This window comes from Nicotiana tabacum, chromosome 11 (assembly GCF_000715075.1).
Source record: "Nicotiana tabacum cultivar K326 chromosome 11, ASM71507v2, whole genome shotgun sequence".
NCBI lineage: Eukaryota > Viridiplantae > Streptophyta > Magnoliopsida > Solanales > Solanaceae > Nicotiana > Nicotiana tabacum.
This window is the reverse complement of record NC_134090.1, coordinates 58,221,732-58,231,807: the sequence shown is the minus strand read 5'-3', so window position 1 is coordinate 58,231,807 and position 10,076 is coordinate 58,221,732. Positions and strand designations below refer to the sequence as shown.

At 38.4% G+C, this 10,076-nt stretch overlaps 1 non-coding gene across 1 annotated transcript; it reads left to right on the top strand.

The window, feature by feature from the left end:
• Positions 1-6,034: 6,034 nt before the first annotated feature.
• On the top strand, positions 6,035-8,910 carry LOC107768229 (uncharacterized). The gene is made up of 2 exons (XR_012696926.1): positions 6,035-8,571; positions 8,672-8,910. It is a non-coding gene; the product is annotated as an uncharacterized LOC107768229 (transcript).
• The last annotated feature ends 1,166 nt before the right edge of the window (positions 8,911-10,076 follow it).

The following is a 10,076-nucleotide window of genomic DNA, read 5'->3' as shown; positions in this document are numbered from 1 at the left end:
CTTGAATGAAATGACTTAGTAAATTCTCTATGATATTTATCTATAATCTGAATAAAAATTTGGGATAATGTTGTTGAATGGTCGGGCTTGCCTAGCAGTGTGTTGGGCGCCATCATGACCGGGGTTGGGGTCGTGACAAGAGTCTCTTGGGTGCAAGTACACAGGTGAAGGTGGAGTTCTGAAAGTTTCTCATTGTGCTCTTGTGATCATGAAAGCACGCAGATCTGGTACGTTGTATACTCTATTGGGATCTACTGTTACAGGTGTTGCTGCAGTTTCAATATCAGATAAATCAAATTCTGATATCACCATATTGTGGCATATGCGATTGGGGCATATGAGTGAAAAAGGTCTTTCCATCCTCAGCAAAAGAGGTCTATTGTATGGCTAAAGTACCGAAAATATGGAGTACTGTGAACACTGTGTGTTCGGGAAACAGAAAAGAGTCAGCTTCAAATCTCTAGCAATTCATAAAACAAAAGGTACTTTAGATTACATTCATTCAGATCTTTGGGGTCCTTCACGTACCCCGTCAAAAGGTGGTGCCAGGTATATGTTAACTTTCATTGATGATTATTCAAGTAAAGTTTGGGTTTATTTCCTAAAAAATAAAAGTGATGTTTTCTTAACTTTCAAACAATGGGAAGTTTTGATTGAGAAGCAGACAGGAAAACAAGTTAAGCGGCTTAGAACAGATAATGGCTTGGAATTTTCTAATGATGAATTCAATGAATTTTGCAAGAAGGAATTGCTCGATACCGTACTGTGAGAATGACGCCTCAGCAAAATGGTGTGGCAGAAAGGATGAATAGAACTCTATTGGAAAGGGCTCGTTGCATGATTTCAAATGTTGGGTTGACAAATGCCTTTTGGGCAGAAGCTATCTCTACAGCTTGTTATTGTGACGACCCGGCCAGTCGTCTCATGAGTTACCGCTATGTTTTCCCCATTTCTGTTTCTTTATGATTTGTTTATCCATGTTATATTATATCGGGTTGGTCGGATCGAATACGGAAGGAATTTGGTAAGGTTTGAGACACTTATTTAAGGAAGTTTAAGTTGAAAAAGTTAACCGGATGTTGACTTATGTGTTAGAGGGCTCGGATGTGAATTTCGATGGTTCGGATAGCTTCGGGAGGTGATTTGTGACTTAGGAGTGTAATCGGAATGCGTTTTGGAGGTTCGGAGTAGAATTAGGCTTGAATTGGTAAAGTTGTTATTTTGGCGATTTCCGGTTGGTAGGCGAGATTTTGATATAGGGGTCGGAATGGAATTCTGAGAGTTGCAATAGCTTTGTTGGGTCATTTGGGATGTGTGTGCAAAATTTCAAGTCATTCGGACATGGTTTGGTTAGGTTTTTTATCAAAAGCGTAATTTGGAAGATTTTAGAAAGTTTGGTTTGAATCCGATGTGTGTTGGATGATTTGATGTTGTTTGAGGTGTTTTGGTGATTGGAACAAGTTTGAATAAGGTTTTAGGGTATGTTGGTGCCTTTGGTTGAGGTCCCGGGGGCCTCGGGTGAGTTTCGAGGGGTTGAACGGATCATTTTGGAGTTAAGAAAATTGCAGAAATTGCAGGTTCAGCTGTTGCAGGTTTTTACTCTTCGCATTCGTGAGTGGACCCTCGCGTTCGCGAAGAGTCAGTGGAATTTTGGCCTTCGCGTTCGCGTAGAAGAATTGGGTCAGCCGAGTTAGTATGCATCGCGTTCGTGAGAGGCATTGTCACATTTGCGTAGGTTTGAGAGGCTGAAGTATCGCGTTCGTGATGGTAGGGTCGCGTTCGCGTAGGAGAAAAATTGGTCAAAGTAAATTTGTGCTTCGTGAATGCAAGGCTTTGGCCGCGTTCGCGAAAAAGGAAATTGGGCCTGGGCATAAGGTTTTTAAATTCGTCTTGTCCGCGAGGATTGAGTTTATTTCCTCCATAGTTGGTCATTTTGGGAGATTTTTGAAGGAGATTGAAGATGGATTCAAGGGGAATCGTTGGGAGGTAAGATTCTTGGACTTAAAACTCGATTATTATGTGACTTCCACCTAGAAAATCATGAAATCTAAGCCTAAAAATTTAAGAGCTAGGGCTTGAAATTGGAGACCAAACACTTGGGATTTGTAGGGCCATTTGTGGATGGATTTTGATGTTCTTGGTATGTATGAACTCATGGGGAGATAATGAATCTATTGGTGTGAAAATTTCTGAATTTTGAGACATGGGCCCGGGGGTCGGGTTTTGGTAATTTCGGGATTTGTGCCCTTTATTGATTGTTTTCACTTGGGCTTTGTTCCCTTAGCATATTTTGACGTCCTCGTTCTGATTTTGGATAGATTCGATGCGCGTGGAGGCCGATTCAAGGGGCAAAGGCATCGCGAGCTAGAGATTTAGCCGGTTCGAGGTGAGTAATGATTGTAAATGATGTTTTGAGGATTTGAAACCCCGGATTGCACATCGTAGTGCTATATTGAGGTGAGACACATGTTTGGTGATGAGCGTGGGGTCGTGAACTATTGGGGATTGTGACTTGGCCTGTCCCGATTGATGATTTTACCGCGTATTTGACTGGAATCTATTTGCTATCATCATTATTTGGGCTGGATGTCATATTTGGGCTTCGTGCCAACTATTTGAACTCTTCGGGGATTTTTATTGATATTTTCTCACTGTTTTGACTATATACTTGAACTCAGTCACGTTATTTTCCACTATTTTAGTACTCAGTCATGTTTACTCAGTTTTAATACTTAAATGATATTTTTAAATGATGTTTTGGGCTGAGAAACACTATTTTACTATAGCTCGAGTGGCTTGTGAGATTTTTGACTGAGTAAGGCCGAGGGCCTATGTTTTGAGGAAACATTTGATACTGATTATGAGGCCGAGGGACTGAGATATGTCTGCCACGAGGTGGCTTGATTGATATGAGGCCGAGGTCCTAGTGATGATGCCACGAGGTGGCTTGATATTACGTTTGGGCTGTAAGGGGCCCCTCCAGGAGTTTGCACACCCCCAGTGAGCGCAGGTACCCATTGTGATGTGAGATTGAGCCCGAGGGGCTGGTATTGTTCTATGTGATAGCCCGAGGGGCTGGTACTGTTCTGAGATGTTGCCCGAGGGGCGGATTTGTTGAATTGTGCCCGAGGGGCGAACTTCTATGTGTTTTACTGCTTCATTATAGAATGCCTTGTGCCTTACGTGATTTCTTGCTTTCAGTCTTTATTTACATTTATTACTCACTGAGTTGGAGTAATCACTTTACTCCCTGCATCTCGTGTGCAGATTCAGGCATTGCTGATCCTGCCAGTGCGAGTTGAGAGCTCCCGACGGACATTCGGAGTTCACGAGGTAGCTACTTGACGTCCACAGTCCCGTGTTTCTCTTTCTTTATCATTTCTATCTCTTATTAGACATTTGTAATAGTTGTAGACTCTTCAGACTTGTATTAGGTTTTATAGATGCTCATGACTAGTGACACCCCGATTATGGCTGTATTGTGTTGTTCTTTCGCGTATTTATGATATTATCTGCTACTTTGGATTACTTTATCATGTTTCGGCTGTTTCTAAATGCTTAATGGTTAATAAAATTTGAAAATGGGAAGTGTCGACTGGCCTTGTCTTCACGAGAGGCGCCATCACGACCGGGTCCGGATTTGGGTCGTGACAGTTATATTGTCAACCGTGCTCCTTCTGCACCCTTAAACTTTAAGACTCCAGAAGAAATGTGGTCAGGTACTCCTACTAATTATTATGATTTAAAGATATTTGGTTGCCCTGCATACATGCATGTAAATGATGGAAAATTAGAGCCAAGGGCTAAAAAGTGAATTTTCCTTGGGTATGCATCTGGGGTGAAAGGATACCGACTATGGTATCCTGATCCCATGGCACCAAAATTCATAATTAGCATAGATGTAACTTGATGAATCGTCTATGTTACATTCCAGAAAAGAGTCTTCTAGTTCTTATAATACAAATAAAGGGAAGAGTATAAAGAAGCAGGTGGAGGTTAAAATTGGCATTCCTTTTGAGCCAAGTTCATCAACTTTAGAGCAAAATACAATTGAAACTCCTGAAGTTGAGCGAGAAGCTAAAATTCCTGAAGTTGAGACTTCTGAAGTTGATCCAGAAGAAGAGGAGTATTCTATAGCCAAACATAGACCAAGAAGAGAAAGTAAACAACCACTAAGATTTGAAGATTATGTTGCATTTGCTTTTTTAGTTTCACAGGAAACTGAAGAAATTGGAGAACCATCAAAATATTCAGAAGCAATTTCTGGTGCTGACTCAACCAAGTGGTTGATGGCAATGAATGAAGAAATTGAGTCTCTCCACAAGAATGGTACTTGGTCTCTTGTGAAGCCGCCATCAGGAAAAAGAATTGTTGGTTGCAAATGGGTCTTCAAGAAAAAAGATGGCATTCCAGGGGTTGAAGATGCGAGTTATAAGGCACGATTAGTTGCAAAGGTCTATAGTCAGGTACAAGGAGTTGATTTTAATGATATTTTCTCACATGTTGTTAAACATAGCTCTATTCGTATTTTTCTTGCCTTAGTTGCCATGTATGATTTGGAATTAAAATAGCTTGATGTTAAGACAGCTTTCTTACATGGTGAACTTGAGGAATAAATATACATGCATCAACCCGAAGGATTTTAAATTGAAGGAAAAGAAGATCATGTTTGCTTGTTAAAGAAATCCTTATACAGATTAAAGCAGTCTCCAAGACAATGGTATAATAGGTTTGATTCATTTATGTTGGGTCATGGTTATTCAAGAAGCATGTATGATAGTTGTGTTTACTTCTGGAAGTTGAATGATAGTTCATTTGTGTACTTATTATTATTATATGTTGATGACATGCTCATTGCTGCTAAGGATTTGACAGAAATTCACAATTTGAAAAGTCAATTGAAAAGTAAATTTGAAATGAAAAATTTGAGAGTAGCTAAGAAAATCCTTGGCATGGAGATCAAAAGTGATCGAGGAGCCAACAGGCTATTCCTGACCCAGAAGAAGAACTTGGAGAAAGTCTTGGATAGGTTTGGCATGAAAGATGCTAAACCAGTGAGTACCCCTCTTGCTGCTCATTTTAAGTTATCAGCTGCTCAATCCCCGTAGTCAGAGGAAGAAGAGAGGTATATGGCACAGGTACCTTATTCCAGTGCAGTCGACAGTATTATGTATGCTATGGTTTGTACACGTCCAGGTATTTCACAAGCAGCGAGCGTGGTAATCTGATATATGGCTTGCCCTGGTAAAGCACATTGGCAGGCTGTAAAATAGATTCTCAGCTACTTGCAAGGTACTTCAAACACATGTTTAGAGTTTGGAAAAAATACTAACACTTTGGTTGGTTTTGTAGACTCAGATTATGCATGTGATCTTGATAAAAGAAGATCATTGACAGGCTATGTATTTTGCATTGGTTGTTGCGCTATCAGTTGGAAAGCTATATTACAATATGTAGTAGCTTTATCTACTATCGAAACAGAATATATGGCAGTGACCGAGGCTATCAAAGAAGCCTTATGGTTGAAGGGTCTCTTTGCTGAACTCAGTTTACACCAAGGTGGTATTATCATTTTTTGTGATAGTCAAAATGTCATTCACTTGACTAAAGACCAAATGTATCATGAGAGAACGAAGCATATTGATATCAAGTACCATTTTATCCGGGAAACCATTGCTGATGGAAAAGTTTCTGTTTAGAAGATCAACACTAGAGACAATCCTGCTGCTATGTTCACGAAACCTCTTCCAGTTGTCAAGTTCAAGCTTTGCGTGAACTTGATTGGCATTTATAAAGAATGATTTTGCCCACTGAGGCTTTTGCGGAGAAGGTGAAGCAAATTTACTATAATAGCCAAAATCAGACCAAGGTGGAGATTTGTAATAACGTGGCCTTGTTTTGGCCTTGTTGTAAGAGGCCTTGGTGGCCAATTTGAAACCATTAGAATTGAGATTTGCTGGTCAAGTTATAACCAAGCAAATCCAATTCCTTTGGTTATAAATTGAGCCGATTCTGGCTCATTTGAAGTACACCAACAAGATTTGGATTATTCATTTTTTGTTTCTTCTCCTCCTCCTTTAGTAATTAAGATTATTTTGTAAGAGAGTTGAGTGTCGGGAAATACTTGTGTGAACCCTTCTTTGGAGTGATCTTGTGAGATTATTCTCTTGGGATATTTGGGATTAATTAGAGTTTTTACTCTAATTTTGTACTCTCTTTTGTAGTCTTATTGTTATAGTAAAATTGCTCCTCTCCGCTTGTGGACGTAGGTCGCACTGACCGAACCACGTTAAATTGGTGTCCTCTTTATCTGCTTTAATTACCATTATTATCAACTGACATTATCTTTGTTATTGTCATTATAACATTGTTTGGCTAAATTTTGCACTACCCGGGTTCCCGATTCTAACATTGGTATTGGCTAGTAAGATGCAGGTCGTGATGCACATTTGATACCAAATGATTGACATTGTATTGTGTTTTTTCATCTGTTTCTCGTGGATCTGATTGATATTAACGGTAATTAGTGATGCCAATAATCAAGATATTGACAAAATAATATAGCTTATGGAGTTTGTGTACAATTTTTTGTATTCGGTTAGACCAACGACAAATTTTCCAAATTTTAAATACTGTCATATTAATTTACACTTTAGAAAATTTGATTCCATGCATTATTGATACTTAAATTTTTCCTAACAGGTGAAATATATAGTCCAGAGAAGGGATAAAGTGGAATATATAGCCAATAGAAAGGTTAGAACTTTGAAAAATAATAGATTTATCAATGAGAAGAGTGTAGCTAGAATTATGAGATTGCCAAATTTTTAGGGAGCAAACATGGAATATCTTTATTCTAAGCATGGTTAGAATCTTACTTTAACTAAATATTTCTAAACCATTAGTTTTAAAATATAACAAGCGTCTCCCATCCAAGTAAAAACTTTGAGAAAAATAGGGAGGAGTTCCATCCAACTATATGAGTGTTAACTGACCATAATCTCCATTTAATGCACAAAATATATAATGGTATGGTCACTTTTAATGTTTTAGAAAAAAATTTATGCATTATTTTCTCAAATATATAAGAGCTACGTCAATTTGAATCAAATTGAATGTTCTCCAGGAATAAAAGATAGCCAAAGATAGGTGTTTAAAAAAGATGAACACAGCTATTCTCCAAAAGATTTCTCAAAACTAATTCAATTATAGACATTCTTCAGTTCACTAGTCCTTTTCCAAAATTTATTTTTAATTATAGACCAAAACTAAATCTTAACACAATTTCTCGATTTCTCTTGAGTAAGTTTAGTAAACAAATTGGGTGAACTATAGGCTGTAGGGCTGCTTATCGGCTTTTAAATATATTAATTTGCTAGCCACCCGATAAGATATCGGGCGGATTGGTATCGGTTTAGCTCTTATTGAGCGGTTATGGGGCGGTTTATCGGCCTAATTCAATTTATATTGCGTGCATTAATTTTTTGCTAGCAGCCTAGCATATAAATTTAGAAATCGAAATTACACATTGAGTTCAGATATACATGTCTGTTAATGCCTACATAAAAATGATGTAGTGTGTCATGTGTTGGAGAAAAAAGCAGAACACATTGTACATTATATGCTACATTAACGGAAGATAAACTGAATGAGTTGATTCATTACCTTTCCAACATTGCCATTGCTAAAGATGTTACTGCAATTGAGATCTCTATGAATAACACAAGGGTCATGAGTGTGTAGATAATTCAAGCCCTGTAGTATTTGTCTAGACCACTTCTTCAATGCCTTAATCGAAACATGACGATGCTTCTTCGTATAATCCCTCAAATTACCAGAGGCACATTCCTCAGTTATAAAATTAAGGATGTTATGTTCATTGTCTTTCCAGACATGATATAGTACTGTGATGTTGTCATTCTTCAAGTTCTTCAACAGTGCAATCTCCGAATAGATCTTCAACAGTGCAATTTCTGGAAGTGGAAGGGTTTTTGATATTTAATATATATATGGATAAAATAAATTATATATATATATATATATATATATATATATATTCTTAACGGGTTAACGGATTATCCGTTAAGAAAATTGAATAATCCGCCCCCAAACCGATAAGCCGTTAATAAAAAAATTCAATCTGTTCTCCGTCCGTTAAACTGTTAACCTGATACTAATAAGTCATTAAGCTTCGGTTTCGATTCGATTTTCGGATCGGTTTTGAACACCCCTAATAGGATGTAACACCTCTAGCATCACGTAAATATATGGTTTCAATCTCACCAGTTATTTCTTCATTTATTTCTCTCTCTAGCCTCTTCATTGGCTCATCACACCTGAAATTATATTTTTCAAGAAAAGAAAAAATAAATTTAACCAAAGTCCTTAGCGGGCCGATCCGACCCGCCCCTTTTTATTTTACCCGAGCTGAGCATCGGGCAAAGCGGAAAATCGTGTGCCACTGTACTGGAACCAACAGAGAGTACAACAACAGAGGTAGCAGGAAAATGTGGAAAGACAGAGGACCTGGAGTGAAGATCCTCTGGCTTTGGGCCATTGGAACTGCTGGCAGTATAATACCCCTCTTCTCCATTTCTCGAGTTCTTTTTTTCATTTTTATTTAGGTCTTAATACCCTTTTGGCCAATATTCAATTTTCTTCTTTCTTGCAGTTTTAGTGGCCAGCGTTGTGAGGACCAGAATGCGGGATATGGAGCAGCTCATGAATTCTCAACAACAAACGCCTCAACGTATTGACTCACCTGTGATTAGCGACAATGGTGATACTCAAGCGGCGAATTCTGAGGACTTCATTCGGGAGGAGAAAGTGTGAGAAAGTTGTATGCTACGTGTTTGATGATTTGTCTGAACGATTATTGTTCTTCTACAGAATTTGGAATCTTTTGACTCTTTTCGGTTCTCTTAGGGTTTCTCCTTTTCTCATTTTGCATTAGCGTTTTAACTTCACCGGCTTTATTTGAATGCTGTATAAAGTACACAACCAGTAAATCATTTGATGGGCTTGATTGAGAAGTGATACTTGGTCATTATATAGGGATCTTTCTTCTTGTCGATCCTTGGTTTTCTTCATTATTTAGAATGGCATTCATCCGAGTGTGACTGTAGTTTCTAAAGTTTCTGCTTTTTCCTTGTATTAAGGTAATCCTTTCTAGAGGTAATGGCTTTCATAGAACCCAGTTTTGGAGTTAAAATGTGCAAATTAGTGCGTATTTACTGAAACTGAGCTTAATAAAGCTTGGTTCTTATACCATGTGAAAGAATATGAACATGTAATACTGAACGCCAATAACTAAAGTGATCCAAAACTACATCCAAGGGTGTGACCTAGTGGTCAATGAAGTGGGTTGAGAACCTGAGGTCTCCGGTTCAAATTTCAGCATGGACAAACACACTAGGTGATTTCTTCCCATATGTCCAAGCCTTGGTGGATAGAGTTACTTGGTACCTATTGCGGGTAGGAGGTAGCAGGTATCCGGTGGAATTAGTCGAGGTATGCGCAAGCTGACCCGGAATTATAAAAAAAAGGTGATCCAAAACCTTTAAAATATAATATAGTTGCTGTCACACCTCCTTTTTGCGCGTCCCGCCCCGAAGGGTTAAATGCGCGAGGGAGTTTTTCCAATTTAAGTGACAATATTCGAAATGGGATTATTTATTTAATTCAGAGTCGCCACTTGGGAAAGGTTTGGTTTTTGGTGTCTCAAGTCACCGGTTTATCTTGAATCCCAAATCGAGGAAATTTTCGACTTTTCCAAATGAAGTCTGCGAACCAGAAATTCTAAGTAAGTAATTCTGTTGACCCGAGGGAAGTTGTTAGGCACCCTCGAATCCCGTGGTTCTAGCACGGTCGCTTAAATTGTTATAATGGCTAAATATCTGATTTAAATACATGTTGTGACTTATGTGCTTTTATTAAGTTTAAAACCGTTTTTATTATTATCATTTATTTTTATAGAATTGCAACGTCGTGAAAATGCATCTCGAACCACGTCGCAATCAATGCACCTGTAGTTATTAATACATTTCGACTCCGTTGAGATTTGGATTCGGGCCACA